The sequence below is a fragment of the Brassica rapa genome, chromosome A07 (assembly GCF_000309985.2).
Source record: "Brassica rapa cultivar Chiifu-401-42 chromosome A07, CAAS_Brap_v3.01, whole genome shotgun sequence".
Taxonomy (NCBI): domain Eukaryota; kingdom Viridiplantae; phylum Streptophyta; class Magnoliopsida; order Brassicales; family Brassicaceae; genus Brassica; species Brassica rapa.
Genome location: NC_024801.2, coordinates 15,932,498 through 15,949,469, shown reverse-complemented (window position 1 = coordinate 15,949,469; position 16,972 = coordinate 15,932,498). Strand labels below are relative to the sequence as shown.

The following is a 16,972-nucleotide window of genomic DNA, read 5'->3' as shown; positions in this document are numbered from 1 at the left end:
TATTCAAATTTTTGTACTTTAATTTTAAATTATATCAATTTCTACCAATACTTCAAACCCAATTAACCGTAATTTGATTTTTTTTTTCTAAATTAGTCCAAAAACAAGGGTGGATTTGTAAAAATCGGCCAAAAAAAATCTAAGATTTTGTCCTAAAATATCTTTTATCAAATTTTGCTATTTTCTCTCTCTAAAATACCTTAATTGAATGATAAAATTATTTAAAATATGTTTTTGGAAGTTTAAAAAATTGGAAAATATAAACGTGGAAAATTGGTGAACTTAATTAGTTCAAAATTATTATTACTGCTATTTTACAATTGATATGTTTTTTTTTGTTTTTTGTGCACCAAACAAAGTAAAGGTTGACTTGATATGTTTTGGTTTAACAATTTACCATCTTTGGTGCATTTTGCTTAGGATTCCAAAAAATTCGTATATTATTTTAAAACATTTGTCCCTGGATCTCCAAATCCCACCAATTGACTGATCGAATGATTTCACCCAAAAAAATGGCCAATCCAGGGTTCGAAGACCACAGTGCATTCCTCCAATGTTCTGGAAGCTAGCGTCTCCGGTATGTAAGTTTCTTCAAGAGATCATTCTCAGTGCAGCGTCTTGCTCGCCCTGTTTTCGAGTACAAATAGTTTAAACTTGTGATTACGTTTGACTCTCTTGCTTCTGCCTATCTATCGATAGTGTGTTGTTAACACAAATGTCTGATTTGTTGGAGCTTGCTGCACACTTTCAGTTTGGAATTATTCGTTAATATTTTCATGTGTATTGTTAATAATAATGGTAGGTGGAGTCAGTCGATACTAGAAAAGGAGAGCATCGCACTGGAAGAGCTTCTTCACGAAGAAGAAATTACTCAAGAATGCAAAGCTTTGAATAACCCGACTCATTCATATTTGTATTATTCTTCTCTTTTTTTTAAGCCATTCACATTTCTTGCAACGCTTTCTTGAGTATTGGTGTGTTTTTTGGCAGTCTAAGGGATAAAGCTAGAGTGGAGCAACTCTTGCTGTATATTGCTGAAGAACCTCGGGATGACGAATCGTGAAATGATGGCTGTTTCTGTTGTAAGTACATAGTGATGAGATCAGATTGGTGTGACCAAAAGATTCAGATAACTTATGACAATATTTCATTTGATGCACCTACCAATTCTGGTTACATTGTCAAATTCTTGATTGCGTTTGAGATATTTGCACCGGCTATGTTTCTAAAGATAGTTTTTGATGGTTTCAGGGTCATCAAAATGTTTTTAGCCAGCTGGTTGATTTGATTGGAATAGCATCCATTATGGAGGTAATATGATTATCTGTGACCCTGTGCAACTTGGTGTGACTTCATCGTTTCATCACATCTTGTGACGGTTGTGTAGGTTTTGGTTCGCTTGGTGAGAGCTACTAAATTGTGAGTAATAAAGTCTAAAATTTAGTATAGTGAGCGCTACTAAATTGAAAAAGCAGGTTGTCATCCGTTACAGTCTTTTTTATGCTCCCGTTTTCTTACAACCTTCTGCAACTTGAATCAGAGTCCTCCTGAGGTTTAGGCAAAGGCAGCAGAAAGATTATGTGCAACTACTCGAAATGCATCTTCAGCTTTAGCTACAAAACTCTCCAGCTCTGGGTTTGTCATCTTTGCTTTCATATTTGAGTTTCACTTGTTTCTGCTGATATATGCAATACTCTGGCATGGTAAAATTTCTATTTTCTTTCTACAGCTTCGTTTCTAGGATATTTGGTCATGCTATAGAAGATTTACACTCAAAATCTGGCCTAGTTCATTCACTTACCGTCTCTGTTAGATTCGAGGGGAGCATTATACTTTCTTGTTTGGCAAATAAGAGCGAAGTATTGGTCAACCATATCCTTCAAGAATGCAATCTAAAACCAAAATTCTTTCATCAGACAAAGACTCCCACCATCTGCGCTTTGGATTTAACTGATGATTATCAATATGTTCGGATGATCATTACTTCATTAGTTAAACAAATTTTTCTGCCACTTATTTAATCAGTGATGCAGCCTACCGTGGATGCTACTGGGAAAAACCCACCAAGAGTTGGATATGTTGGACATATAACAAGACTATGGAATAAACTGATAAGCCTTGGAGGGTATACTATGGTAAGAAGAGGAATGGATTGAATGAGAGAGAAGAGGAGCAGGAGGGAGCTAGTGCTGACGTGGACTGAAGTTGTTACGAGTTAGTTACAAGACGTTGGAGTCAGTTACGTTAGAGAGGAGTATAAATAAGAGTTCGTTTGTAAAGAGAGTTAGCTTTTGAGTATTGTGTACAGGATCTATAGACTAAAGGTCTTGATCTCAGGCTCTCGACGTGTGAGACGTCTTGAGAAGTTCTTGGTACTTGGCTTGTATTTCTAAAGTGTAGAATACAAGAGTGGGAGGTTGGGCGGATTATAAACAAATTACATTCAATCTCTTATCATAAATTGTCCAGCTGAGTGATAGCAATGCCTTGACAAAGTCGTCTCTTCAGGTTAGTATTACAACCAAACGATTTTCTGTAGAGTACTTCGTTCACAAATTAGATCCATCAACTGCACGCATAGAGGCTTTTAGCACCAAACAATAATGCTCTCCTATATATCTACCTTTGGATTGTTGCTGACGAGACTCTACCCTCTCTTAAAATCATTAGGAAAACAGTGAACGGAAAGAGTGGCAAAGTAGTGTTCTGCAGGACCGCAACACTGTTGAGAATTGTGTACAGATGGGGTTGCGGGTAACTTCATTAGTAAACCATTTTAACATTATATTTCATTTGCTGCTTATAAATGATTTTTAAACGAATGTCACATTCAGGCGCCCAACTACACTACAAGATAGAACAAGGGTATTACGATGTTGCCGCTCTGGCCAATAAATTGAGCCACGCATTTAACTACAGAAGCTATGGAAACAACAACGATAAATGAAGAGTTCAGGAAAACTTAAACCAGGAGGAGACTTCGGGAGTAACAGAGTTCAGTAATACAAATTTTTGGAGGGTTGATCAACAAGTTACAGTTTTGGAGTAAAATATACAAAATGGTAATAAAGAAAAACAGAAGCCTGAATAAAGTCTGCATTTTTTCTAATAGTTTTTTGTTTGTTTCGTAATTTATCATGCTGTCTTTTTTTGTTTATATAATTGTTATCATTATAATATATTATTCGACGGATTACAGTTTTTAATATATATTTTCAATCAAACTCGTTTTTAAATATGTTGGAGAAATTGGAGTGATATATATATATATATATATATATTAACAAGGTTCTTATTCAACTTTATAATATGAAGATTCCACTAAAAGCGACACGCTAACAAATTCTAGCCGAATCGTCATTTGATCGGTAGAAAAGAAGACATCCCACTTTGGTCCTTTTTGTTTTTTTTTTCCTATTAATTTGAAATATTATTAAACTTATACACTTGTTTAATGACATTATAGGTGTTGTTTCACATCATCAATTTACATTCCTTTTATACCCACTCAGACTAAGTCCACTTAACTCAGCAATTTTCTCAATTTTGATTGGAATTTGTCGTCATAAAATACTGTCCGTTGACATCTTTTTGTTTCCGACAAAACTTTTTTTGCAGTTTTTGTTCACTAATACCATATAGTGCAGGCTTAAAAAACATTCGTCACGATTCGTGATTTGCTCATTAGAAAACATCACACTATGGTCCAGTTATCTATAAAAGATAATAATGATTCATAGAATTAGTCATCGACAGTTGATGCACTCGTCTAGTGACTTTGTAGTTGTAGTTTCACATCATTATGCATGCCATCTATCCTTTACTTCCCACTCAGAAGTCAGAACATCAATTCCTCGACGAAGGTATGGTAGCTGGTTAATGCAAAGAACTAGTTATGTTGTGTTATAGGTTCAACCTCTTAATTTTGTCGATTTACATTTAAGTCGTGGTAATAATAACGGTTTAGCTATGTATAAAAAGGTTTTTTCTATTATGGGAATGGATTAGCGCAATCCTATAAAAAAAATTAAACCGTATATTTTGATACCAGCGGCGGACCTACGTTACGAATAGTGTGTCAGATAACCCAGGTTAAAATATATAGTTTTGACATTTTGGCTATGTGCAACATGGATTCGACAGCTCGGTAGGTTAGTTTCCTCCTCTAGTGACCCATTTTTTTTCTGGTTCGAATATATTTGACACTATTTCTGACCCTTTCCCCCCCTCCAAAAAAAAAATTGAAGCTGGATCCGCAGATGTTTGATACCAAAACTAAAACATACTTATTAGTTATAACAGGGTAAGTTACCCACATGACCAATATTATATAATATAGAGTTGAGCTAAATTTAAAACATTTATTTAACATCTCTAAAAAACACTTAAAATCTTGTTTTATAGTTATTTTATAATTATTTTTATATTCAATGTTCTACAGAAAACAAAAGAAAAATGTAGAAATATTAAAAGAAACATTTTAGTTAGATTTCTCTTTAACAACATCATATAGTGAAATAAACTTAGCTAACATCTCCACCATACAACCCTAAAACAAATTCCAGCTGAAAAGAGAAACTCCAAAACATAGAACAATCCAGAAATTCATATCATTTGAAGCTCAATTCAGACTTTTTTTCAAGTTCAGTCCAAAATTTTAACGTTCAAGAAATAAACCGTTCCAAGTGGTGGCCATCTAGATTCCAAGTTTTAAATCTAGGTGTAACTTAGAGAGAGATTATATGAATTTATCATTCTTTTTGATCTTTATAAGTTTATATAGTTACCAAAAGAAGTCAAAAGTTCAGGTATATACTAGTCTTTTGGATATATAATATTGTGTAGCTTAGCTAAAAGCAGTCATCAGATGAAACATTATTTCTATCTGCAAAGAGCAGTCATTTTCTCTATGGTTTTTTTTTTACCATGTCACTGAATAAATGTTACTATTGAGCTAGCAGTAGCTTGAAGTATCGGAATTTGCCGGAAAGTTGTTCTTGTCTCTATCATTAGCTCGGTTTGACCAAACTAAGTCGATAAACCGGTTAAAGCAAATCAATGAGATGAATGAGAAAGGTAGAGAATAGAACTAGAGGCGAATCCACGTTGAGCAATAATGGGTCAGCTGTCACAAGTTAAATTTAAGTTTCAGCTGTTTTGCTATAAAAAAACAAGAGATTCTGTAGGTCATTTGGTTAACACTCTTCTCTTCTGACCCACCTAACCAGGGTTCAATTTCATATTCTGCTACATTATTACTGATTTTTTTTTAAATGATTTTCATTATGGACCAAAGCCCAATTGTTGACACTCCTTAAATTTTGGGATGAGTATGCCACTGAGTAGAACTAGCAGAGAAGTAAAGACAATAGCCATGTTTTTTAAAAACGCAGCAACTGGTTTTAGTGGCAATAAATAAAATTGCGACGGAAGTAATTTTACTTGCTGTAAAATTACATCAGCGGCCGCGTCAATCGCCAAAGATCGATTAGAGACAGGAAACCGGAGTTGCCGATGTTCTTTCTAGCGTCGCATCTGCCGATTATTACTTGTTGTACCGATTGAAAAAGAAAATCTATTTTGCCGCGACTGTGGTGTATTTGGCGTGATCATAGCTGTTATTTTAAACTGCTGTCGTTGGCGTTTATTAAACGAACAGGCCTAATGTGTATTAAGCTAGTGCTAGTTTTACTCTCTACCTTGCTCAGATTTTCGTACACGCAATTTCAAACCTCTTCTTGTTTGTCTGACATGGGACGATCTCTCATTCGGGGATTTCAAGTTTGTATTGCTACTTCTAGTCATGTTCACTCCCAAATTGAAATTGTCTTTTTTTTTGCTAACCGAGTATCCTGACCCCACCGAGGTGGTCCAGACTAGAGACCGAAGTGAGCATGGACGCTGCCAGGGCGTCACCATGTGGCTCACCGTGTAACGGTCTTCGGTCTCGGATGCTGCAGCCCATATGTAAATTCCGCAGTGGCCAAGGCTCGAACCCAGAGGCGGGCACTCCAGCTGGAGCTCCTATACCACTAGACCAAAGCAACTTGGTTGAAATTGTCTTTACTTCCCTGTTATTTTTATCTTTTTGGTAGTGGGACCAAATTTAGAAAAAAATTAACATTTTGTAAATCGCAACTTTATTCGTAGCAAAATAATTTGTTACAACATTTAAAAAAAAAAATACACCCATGATACGATACTCCGGTTTAACAGGATATTAAAAACAAAGATTTAAAATTAGAAAATACCGTTTGACCAAACCAAGTCGATAAACCGGTTAAAGCGGATCAAAGAGATGAATGAGAATGATGTAGAATCTACCGTACATTGTGGCATGACTCTTACAGTTAGCTGACATGTTAATCTAACAAAGACCGGTTTCGACGATCCGAACAAACAACAAACAAAGCACATGATGTGGGACCTACCGCACGAACGCGACGTCTGTGCAACGTTATCAAATATTTCTGTCTTCCATATTTTTATCTTATCTTTTTTGATAAAAAAAATAACTTTTCAAAATATGATTCTTTAACCGTGAACTAACATACAGAACCTAAAATTATTTTCTTAAAGTTATCTTTCTACCGTGAACTAACATACTACTATTACTTATGGAAATTAAAAAAGAAGAAATTCTTTTACACCAATAATTACACTACTTTTTTTTTTTTTACACTACTTGTATATAAAGAACCAAATTTAAAAGTTAAAATTAGTTTATTAAACGACGATCTATGAAAAAGGCCAGCTACAAATTCAAAGGGACCAAAGATGGAGTTTATAGTCCGTTAATTGATCAGCACTGGTTTTGTTTATAAACCTGTCTATTTTATAAATGAAAATGTGTAAAATTGTCTTTTTCGTCTAACTTGTAACCTCTAAAATTTAAATGTGCCTTTGTTCATGAATGTGCCTTTTGGTTTTTAGTTTTAAAATACAAATTTAATTTTAACAGTTTAAAGTCAAATATTTATTAATCTAATTTGATATTTCTTACGTTTCACAAAAAAATTATGTTCTTTTCGTTCAAAAAGAGTGTCACTTTAAAATCTTAATGCAATCTATACATATTTTAAGTTTAATACTCCTTTCGTTCCATTAAGATAAACTTTTTAGAAAAAACAATTGTTTCACAATGATGTATTTTTGTGTTTTCTACTCCCTCTGTTCCTAAATATAGGATGTTTAGAATAATTTTTAGAGAAAAAGACTAGAATAGCACTAAATCAAGTTTTTGTTCCCAAAGTAGCACTCAAGGCTCAAAGTCACAAAAATAAGTTTCATTAAAGAGGTAATGTACACTTATACCCCTAGGGTTAATTAATCCAAACCTTAGGGTTTAGAGTTAAGGGGTGGGTTTTGGAATTAGGGTTTAAAATTTTATAAATAATAAATAATAAAATAAAAAATAAAAATTTTAAAAACAGTTTCAAAAAGTATTTTTAAATTATAAAAAAAAATCTGAAAAAAAAAATAAAAAAAAAATTATAAAAATTTCGAATCTGAAAACATATAATCTGAAACTATAAAAAAAAATTTATTTTTTTATTTTTTTATTTTTTATTTTTTATTTTTTATTTTTTTTATTTAATTTTAAACCAAGGGTATTATAGATATTTTACCCTTTAATGAATGTCATTTTTGTGACTTTCTCCTTCTAGTGCTATTTTTGAGACATAAACTTCAAAAGGTGCTATTATTGACAATTGCCCTAGTTTTTATGTTCCAATATGTAGGATGTTTTCATATTTCTAGGTACCTTTAACTTTATCAAAAACTGTGTAACTAATCAAATTTAATAGTTATATTTTGTAATTGGTTGAATAGTTTTTAATTTAAAGATTTAATGATAAAAAGTAATTTTTTTAATAATTGTGTTTTACCTAAAAAATCTTATATTTAGGAATAGAGAGAGTATGAAAAAATATAAATTTCGAGAAAATTAATTGACTTTATTGAATTATTATTGGTTAAAAATTATTAAAAATTGAAAATTACAGAAAATAATACATTTATTATGGTAGTTTAATGTGTTTTCTAAATATGTGTGAAAATACTAAAAAATATATCTTTCTGAAACATATGGAGTATTAATTACAAAATGCACTAAGTTTATTAATATTTTAATTTGTTTCAAACATTATTGGTTAAATATTTGTAGTTATTTTGAACATAAAGATATTTCAATTATTTTTTAAAATATTTATAAAACATCAAAATAACACTTATCATTAAACTGATGGAGTGTGTGGTTTCGTTATAAGATATTACAACCACAGTTGTAACATTCATTTGGACCCAACCTACATTATCCTAATTTTATCATAGAAATTTATATACTTTGTTGTAGCAACCGATCAATTAATAACTATTGCATGTTGTCAAAAAGAGAACAATTAGTATTGCATATACACACTTATTAGCGTGTGAGAATAATAAAAGATGTCACAAGATAGATCATATGATGATACCAACCGAATCATCTATGTTGATTAATTTAAATGGTTGGTGGTGAATTTGATGTTATTGACAGAGACTCTAATGTTTTTATTTTCTCCTACGTATATGATAATGGTCTTGGATCTTGTGCGAGTGCTTTCTTTCTGTCTACACTTAGGGTAATTGAATATATAATCAAACATTTGTCATTAACAGCATTTGCTTGGTTCACCACCCTATGTCTACAGTTTTGACTCATTCAATTCTTTAAATTTTCAATGTCTAAGTTAACTATTAATATATTGGGACCTTAACCAATTAATGAATCATTAATCATGGTTTTAATGTGTGTGAAACATGTAACTAGTTTTGAACAAACTTCTCACATTTGTTTATTGTGAAATAACAAAAATCAGATCTGCCTAACTAACTTTTCCAGTATGTACTCTTTTGATAATATCTATATATATAAAGGGGAGTTTTCTCTCACCTCAGTCCTCCACATCATTATTCAGCATGGGGCTTTTTCTGCCACGTGGCAGTACTTTATAAACTTGCGAAAGCTGCTTCACGTTGTTTAATAATTTGGGCTACGTGTTTTTTATGATCAAATCAGTGGACTTTTGATTATTGTCCAAAACGGCCCAAATTATTTAGGGTTGTTCAATTTTAGCGGACGGAGTTGGAGAGTCAGCCGTCGTGGTTCTTCACATCTCACCGACGACGAACGGCGATCGTCTTTGTAACGGCACTTGGAAACATTAATCCAAGCATTAACTTTTCTGCGCCACTCCTCCCACTCTCTTGAATTAAATTGGCCATAGCATTCTCTAAAGTAATCCCCTGAAGCTTCAACTATAAATGGCTTTGTTGCTTGGGATAAACAGTGGCGAGTTCATCTGTTTTTCTTGCCGATTTAAAAGCTGGATGCTATTCAAACACCGCCGAGGTCCCTCTCCTCAGATTAAAAGAGGCAAGAAATGTTAAGAAAGGTGGTCTCCATAAAGAGAATGTGACTCCGGCTAGCCACCACCGTGTTTTGTTAGCTCTTTCTACTCAACCTTTTGATAGTCCGCTCTTATTATATGTTTCTAAAACAGTCAAACTGTCAACGAGAAGGTACCTATTCTTATTCCTAATTTTTTGTTTTTGGATTTAACGTTAAACTAAGTCGTCACTAACCATAATTTATTTACTCTGTTTTTTTTTTCAGTTGATTTTGTTTTTTTTGAATATTTTTTTCAGTTGATTTTGATTCATGTTCAATAGCTTAATACTTTCAAAAATCTATTGAGGGAAGGAGTGATGTATGGGCTTCGTGGTGTTGATGCCGCTGGAAGCACGTTTCACTGACCACACGAGCTTTGTTGAGGTCACGGAACAAGTGACCATCCCAGCAGAGAAGTTTCGTTTTCAAAAGTATGATCAACTCATGGCTTTGGCTAACACCAACGTAGATTTGTCCGGTTTGTATAACAATTTTGAACTCATACTTTAACCGTATAGTAGTATCAGCACTGTTTTCAATAATGAAAATCATTCCATTCATCATGTGATGATAACAATCTAATTAGACAGGTACAAAACCAATCAACTGATCTATCTTAAGTTGTTTAGTATTTTGTTAGTTTGATTAAGTGAGTCCACTGATAAACCAAACACAACTATGCGAAGCTCATAGTGTGTGTTTAATAAAATTGATTAAGAAATCAGATCGCAGTCAGTTGATTGGATTGCAGGAAAGACATCTCTTTCTCTCTGCAAAGCAAAACTGGGTTAGATCCAGCGACTATAGCTTCCTTGTGCTTACTGATAAGTTCAAAGTTCACTCATTTATGAGACTAAACCTGTGATTCAATTTCATATAATGGAAATATTCCAGAACAAACTTAGGATGAATTGGATGACTTCAATGCTTGGTTAGATATCTCTCCACTCTAAATCAAATGTATGTGAAAGTATATTTTTTTCTTTTCTTATCTTATTGATGTAAGAGATGGTAAAGAGTGTCCTTTTTCTCTGTTGTGCAGAAGAAAATCTGCAACTCTGGAGATGTAAATGAATGTAAATCGATGGAAGCTAAAATCAGAAAACAAAAACTTGATTTTGTGAAGCCTGCTCTAGGGCTTAGCTTATTATACGTTTTGTGTTCTGTAAATATTATATAATTTTGGGGATCTCGGATGTTTTGTGGTTGTAATTCATGCCATCATTGAGAAGAGAAAAGTACACTCATATGGTTATCATATGGTTATTGATTTTGTGCTGACTAATAGATTCCCGGTTAAAGGTGTAATCAGATTTATCAGGATGCCATGATGTGTATCGTTCCATAGGTACCTGCACGGCCTGAACTGCAGTTTTTTGGAGTTAATGGTTCGTGACCCTCCAGTTTATTAGGTTTCAGATTGTCCCCCGGTGACCAGGAGATATTTGATATAAGAAGCTATATCAGGCAATTTCATTGAGTTTTTTTTTCTTGAATTATATAGTTGGATGTGTAACTGATGATTTTTGCAACTGTTTGTATAATTCAAGACTAGATCATGATGTAGCATTTTGAAATAATGCCAATTGTAAATAGTTGTTAATCAATGTTTGAGATTTTTTCCATACATATGCTGCCATGAAGCTTTCTTAATATAAGAGAGAGGCGGAGGGACTGAAAAAAAAAACAGAGTAGAAAAGTTATGACCTTAGACATTTCATTAGATCTACGTATTGCAAAACAACTCTTTGATTTTCCATACACAATTTTTTGTGGATTTATACTATTTGGAGATGATCAATGATTTTGCCAGAATCTCGAGAAGCTTCTTGAATGTTTTCTCATATTGCTACTTGAATATGGCAATCACTTGAAAAGGTTATATATATGTGGAGCATCAATATAATGATTAAAATTATAATCATCGCATGTACTAATGTCTAACACACGCATTGTTTTTCTTTAGTTTTCTACAACACTTATGAAATAAGTTTATGATCCTTCTCATTTGACGATTTAAAAGCCAACTACGACAGGAGAGATCTTAAGTTGCAACTAATTATGAAGTTCAACTCATTCATACTGTTTCAATCAATTTTGGTCTACAATAACAATGATTCTCTAAAAATTAAACAACGGCCAAAGCGTGAAACGGATAACAAAACTTAAACCTTTTTTTTTTCATTGACAAAACTTAAACCTAAAAACATCACAAGATGGTCTAACCCACCCAGGTAGGGTGAATGGGTGATAATTTACAAACGTCCACATGAAAATTACGTATAAAAAAAAACAACTTAAATCTAACGCGTCTTTATCCCAAAATTTAAAACGTAACTTGCACAGAATTTTTAGCAAAAAATACCAAATAATTTCCAAAAAAAACGAGAATATAATTGTGGAAAATTAAAAAAAAAACTACTACTTGATTAAATAAAATAATAATAAACAGAGTGGTTTAATCGTTTGATCTAAGATAACAACACATAAAATGCACTAACACTATTAAGTTCTGACCCGTTTCACTTATCTAATGGTTTAAGTTAATAGCCAAAACACTTAAAAACACATACACGTTACAAGTAATTACGGAAAATTAACTCAGTCAATAATCACTGACAAGAACACTACCATGCATAAGTTGAAACATTTAATACAATTGCAAATTCCACAAAAATATAAATTAGACCCTCCTGCTAGAATAAAAAAACTCATTATCAATACAAAATTCCAAGATGAACGGAGCTCACCCACTATCAACACTCGAAGAACTCCCTCAAGACATCCAAGGCGATATCATCTCAAGAGTTGCACAGTCATTAAGAACTACCGCACGTCATGTCATGCAATCATGCCCACTACTGGCCAAAGAAGCTAAAGACAACCGTATTTACAAGAATATATGACCATCAAACTATTATCCATCCATCCAGTTGCTTCTTTGACAAGGTATAACGATCTCATGTCAAAATTTTTTTTTTCAGCTGAAAACATAGAAGTTCATTATGATAAAGGCATTGAAGAATATTTTTTTAAAAACAATCCCAAGCCGGCCTCCATCATCTACAAACATCAGCAGACGTTTTGTACATAGATATGCAATTTACCTATACGGTCTAACAATGCTTTGCACGGGTGAGAAAAATGTTGATGAAACCTATATTAATAAAATTGGTTGGAAGCAAGACCATAAATTTGACGATCAGTGTTCGAATCGCTTTAAGAAATTATTACAATGACATTAAGAAATTAGTACATGGAGTTCGTGTTAAAAAACTCAAGTCTATTAGACAAAAAAAAAACTCAAGTGTTACTCAACCACTTTAAAAGCAACGAAAGCCACAATACTATGCCATCCGGACAACATCAACAAGAGGTACGAGAAATGCTATTTTTCAACCAAATGACTAAATTTGTATACTTTATTTTATTCATGGTCATTTTTTAACTTAACATTAAGCATCAGATCGTCGCAATTTTTGTATTTCAACAAGAACAAATATTTGTGAATTTATGATGGTCACAAATATTTAATTTCACTCTGTTATGTTCAATAATTGACTATTCCTTCTTATTCTCAACGATATTATATTACGTAAAGTGAATGTCCATACCAAAATAGTAATAAACTCAAGAGAAAAAACAAAGCATATTCCATCAACAAAAATATTTACACGTCCATAAAACACACAAAACTCTTAAAATACAGTTACTAACGCAAATTAAGAAAATAAATTCCTCACATATATTTCAAATAAAACATTAAATCAGAAAACCAAACATAACAAATATTTAGCACAAATGTCAAACAACCACAAATGAATATTTAGCACAAATGTCAAACAACCACAAATATTTCATTATTCAATTAATTTTACTAAATAATAAAAATTTATAAACATTTACATTATCTAATTTTTTTATTAAATAATTATTTAGATTTATTTTAATTTATTTTTTAAATATTGTATACATGACATCTAAACCAGCAATATTAGCTGGCGCACCCATGTCAACACAATTACAAAATACAAAATAAAATAATACACTACTATCAGTAACCACTATTAAATAGATCCAAAAACACATTATCAACTCATTAAAAAACACAATATACGAACCCGGCGCGTAGCGCCGGAATACCGCTAGTAATTAATATAGTATGATTATTAAAGTGGATGAAAATGTCCCCGTCTCCTACTTTTTAACCTAAAATCTACAAATTTCTAACCTAAACATTAAAATATTTTTGGGAAAGATGAGAGGAGATAGTTTGCACGTTCGGTATTGATCTTAACGTTTACAATTGTCATATTTATTTTTCTTTTTTATTGTTCTACAACATTTTCAAGCTCATTGATCATGAAATGATCTCGTGAGTATAGTAAAACATTAAGATACGGCTTCATATCCAAATCATGAAACATGTGTTATGTTTATACAAACTACACCGTTAACACTATAACTTAATCTACCGTGAAACTCTTCCAATACGAGTTAACTTAAGATAGATGGTAAAAAAACTATTAAAACTCGAAAGAAAAGAAAAACTCGCATGGTGTATCTTTAAATGTCCTCTTCTCCCTACTATTGGTAGTTGGACCTTAGTAATAGACATCTGAAGCTGATCTCTTCTTAAAAAGAAAGAAGCTGATACTATCATCCTTCAAAACATGTTCATTGCTCAACATCCGTCTATTTTCTTTTTTTCTTTTTTTTTTGTCAACCCGTCTATTTTCTTAATAGATAAAGGTTCCTTTTTGTCAGATAAATTCATTTACCAGAAAAAAATTCAGATAAAAAAACTATTTTATTTTATTTATCAGGTAGAAAAAAACTTTAGAGTTTGCTTTATATTTTTATTTTTCAAAATATATAATTATGTTATGTTAAACTGAAATCTAGAGTAATCTCTAAAGTTTATACTACTCGAAAACAAACAGCAGAATAAAAAAAGCTATAACGTTCGAACAATTTTATTTGTATGTACTGAAGCAAATCATCAACAAAACGGTAATTTACTGGTTTGTAAGTTTCTTTTAATTTTTTTTTAATATAATTTCATATCAGTTTTGTCATTTTCTTTTAAATAAATGGATAAGGCTAAGAATAAGTCTTTTTTTTACACGTAATTACTTTTCTTTTTTTTAACAACCATACGTAATTACTTTTCAAAAGCATTTGTATATATAAATAAATCGGCCTTTGTTTTTTTTGGTCAAATCGAGCTTTGGTTTATCCCAACGAACTGCAAGTAAAAACAAAACAGATCCCATGGCAATCGGATTGGAACTGAAAAATACGAGAGCAAAATAAGGGAACTTGTTTTGTTTGTTTCGAAAAGCTTCGCCCTTTGTTGTCTTTTCTGCTAATTTTTCATCTCTATTCTCTAGATAAGTTTTGACCACTTGATTTCTTCAATATCATTGCTGTTTGATTTTTTTTTTAATTCTGTGGCAAATATATTGTACTGGAATTAGAAAATTTAACGCGCACGTATCCTATATGAGATGAATATAAATCTACCAAAGCTGAGGTCTTATCTGGATACTAGAGAAAGTCAGATTATGATTTTATAAGAGATAAGTTACAAAATCAAATGAGTAAGTGAACATCAAAATTTTGTTTTTTCTTTAAGTAAGGAAATTTAATTTTAATCGATCGTGATAGCATGCCAACTGACCTGATGTTATATTTTATATTACGAAAATGTATCATTATTAAATTAATAATGCTGTTACTAAGTTTTGGTAGAATTTAAACAAAATTTTCATCCGCATTTTTAAAAACACAGATTATTTTCTTATACTCCCTTTAGTTTAAGTTAACGAAAGATGTATAATTTTAAAAGAAATATTGGTAAATAATCCATATTAAGAATAAATGTATCCATATATTTGCATTAATATACCAATATTGATGAACAAAACTACTTAATGAAAAAATGTCGAAACTGTATACAACTTAGAAAATATGTAAGAATTTATAAACTCAATGAATTTTTAACATATTTAACTATACAAGTTTTAAACGCAATATTTTGCTGATATAGGTTTTACAAGGAATTAATGTATATTTTTCCCTCTACAATTTACTAAGATTATTATGCATATTGTAATATTTTTCTATGGTTTATCTAAATATTAAATACGTTTATTTTTGTTTTAGTCGTAATTATTTGTTGTTTATAGCATAAAATACACGGCGTTTTAGAAAACATTATACACGTCTTGTTGTTATAAAATAATTAGTGTCAAGATAAAACAAATGAAAAAAATTAGATTTCAAACAAAAATGGAAATTTTTTATTTTTGTCAGCAAAACAATTATAACCATTAATTGACATTAGACTCAATTTTTACAAAAGTGTGACATTATTTCCAGAACACATATCCCTTATACAGTTATATTCACTTAACACATACTGGATAATAACATTTGTCTCACGCATAGTGAGATATTATATTTTTAATTTTTATAATAATAACAAAATATATTTTAAGGATTTGATTAAATTACAATTTTAAAATATTAAATTTTATCAATTCAAGTATGATACATATTTACAAAATTTTGAAATTAAAATACTTATGTATTTTATATTGTATATAATTTAATTTAATTGACATTAATATAATATATATTAATCTGAGTATCTATTAAACGAGACTTTCTACTCATATGTTTTTTTTGATAATTTGTGTTTTGTTAGAACAATAAATTTAAACTATTGAACACAAAAAAAATTAATGTGAGAGTTTTTTTAATGTGAGAATTTAACAGGGTTAGTAATTTACATTTATTTTTAAAATTTAAAATATAACATATACGAAAAGTAAAATTTTATTATATGGTTAATGTGATTGTTTAATTTGTTTCAATAATATTAACTTAAACGAAAATGATAGATGATACACAAATTGCTATCAAATACCATTTATTATTCAAGATAATTAATTGTCAAATATATATTTTAATTATATTTGGTAATTTCGTAACTTTTATTTAAGGAAAAAGTAGATATTATTTTTCGTAGATTACTAATTAGTTTATGGTTAATTTAATGAAAAGTATAATATATATTTAGATTGACTAGTTATTTCTCTAAAGATTCTAAAAACATTCTATTGATGTCACATAACATACACACAAGTTATAATGTGTCTTAAGTAATATATAAGAGATTCTTCATCTAATAATCTAATAGATGAAAAAGTTATATCAGTTAAACCTCTGACTAAAAATATTAATTAAAAATTATATCAAGATTATATGTTTCACAGTTCCATCTACTTGTCTAACGTCACCAAAATACAGATATATTATTTTCGGTGAGATCAGTTGGATTTCGAATAGCTGGAAAATTGTCCATGGCAAGAAAATATGTTTTGATTTTAGTTGTATTTTAGGATAATCGATATTATACGATTTTTTGTTGAACAAGTGAGTTATTTAAATTTTAATTTTAAAAATCCATTAAAATGGTGTATATATTCCAAAATCATTTAATTTGGGTGTATTTTTAAAAATAAGTATGTG

General features: G+C 30.9%; 2 long non-coding RNA genes across 4 annotated transcripts; both read left to right on the top strand.

Annotated features, from left to right (window-relative positions):
- The first annotated feature begins 223 nt into the window (after positions 1–223).
- Positions 224–7,117, top strand: LOC103829735. Of its 3 annotated transcripts, none has more exons than XR_001955439.2 (9): positions 224–577; positions 803–913; positions 991–1,082; positions 1,252–1,311; positions 1,388–1,419; positions 1,541–1,635; positions 1,730–2,508; positions 2,671–2,754; positions 2,835–7,117. It is a non-coding gene; the product is annotated as an uncharacterized LOC103829735 (long non-coding RNA). The 3 variants fall into 3 exon arrangements; XR_625600.3 differs by having other exon boundaries at positions 224–581; XR_004449340.1 differs by having other exon boundaries at positions 224–913.
- Positions 7,118–7,540: 423 nt separating this feature from the next.
- On the top strand, positions 7,541–13,270 carry LOC117126439. Its single transcript, XR_004449001.1, has 2 exons — positions 7,541–10,023; positions 10,185–13,270. It is a non-coding gene; the product is annotated as an uncharacterized LOC117126439 (long non-coding RNA).
- The last annotated feature ends 3,702 nt before the right edge of the window (positions 13,271–16,972 follow it).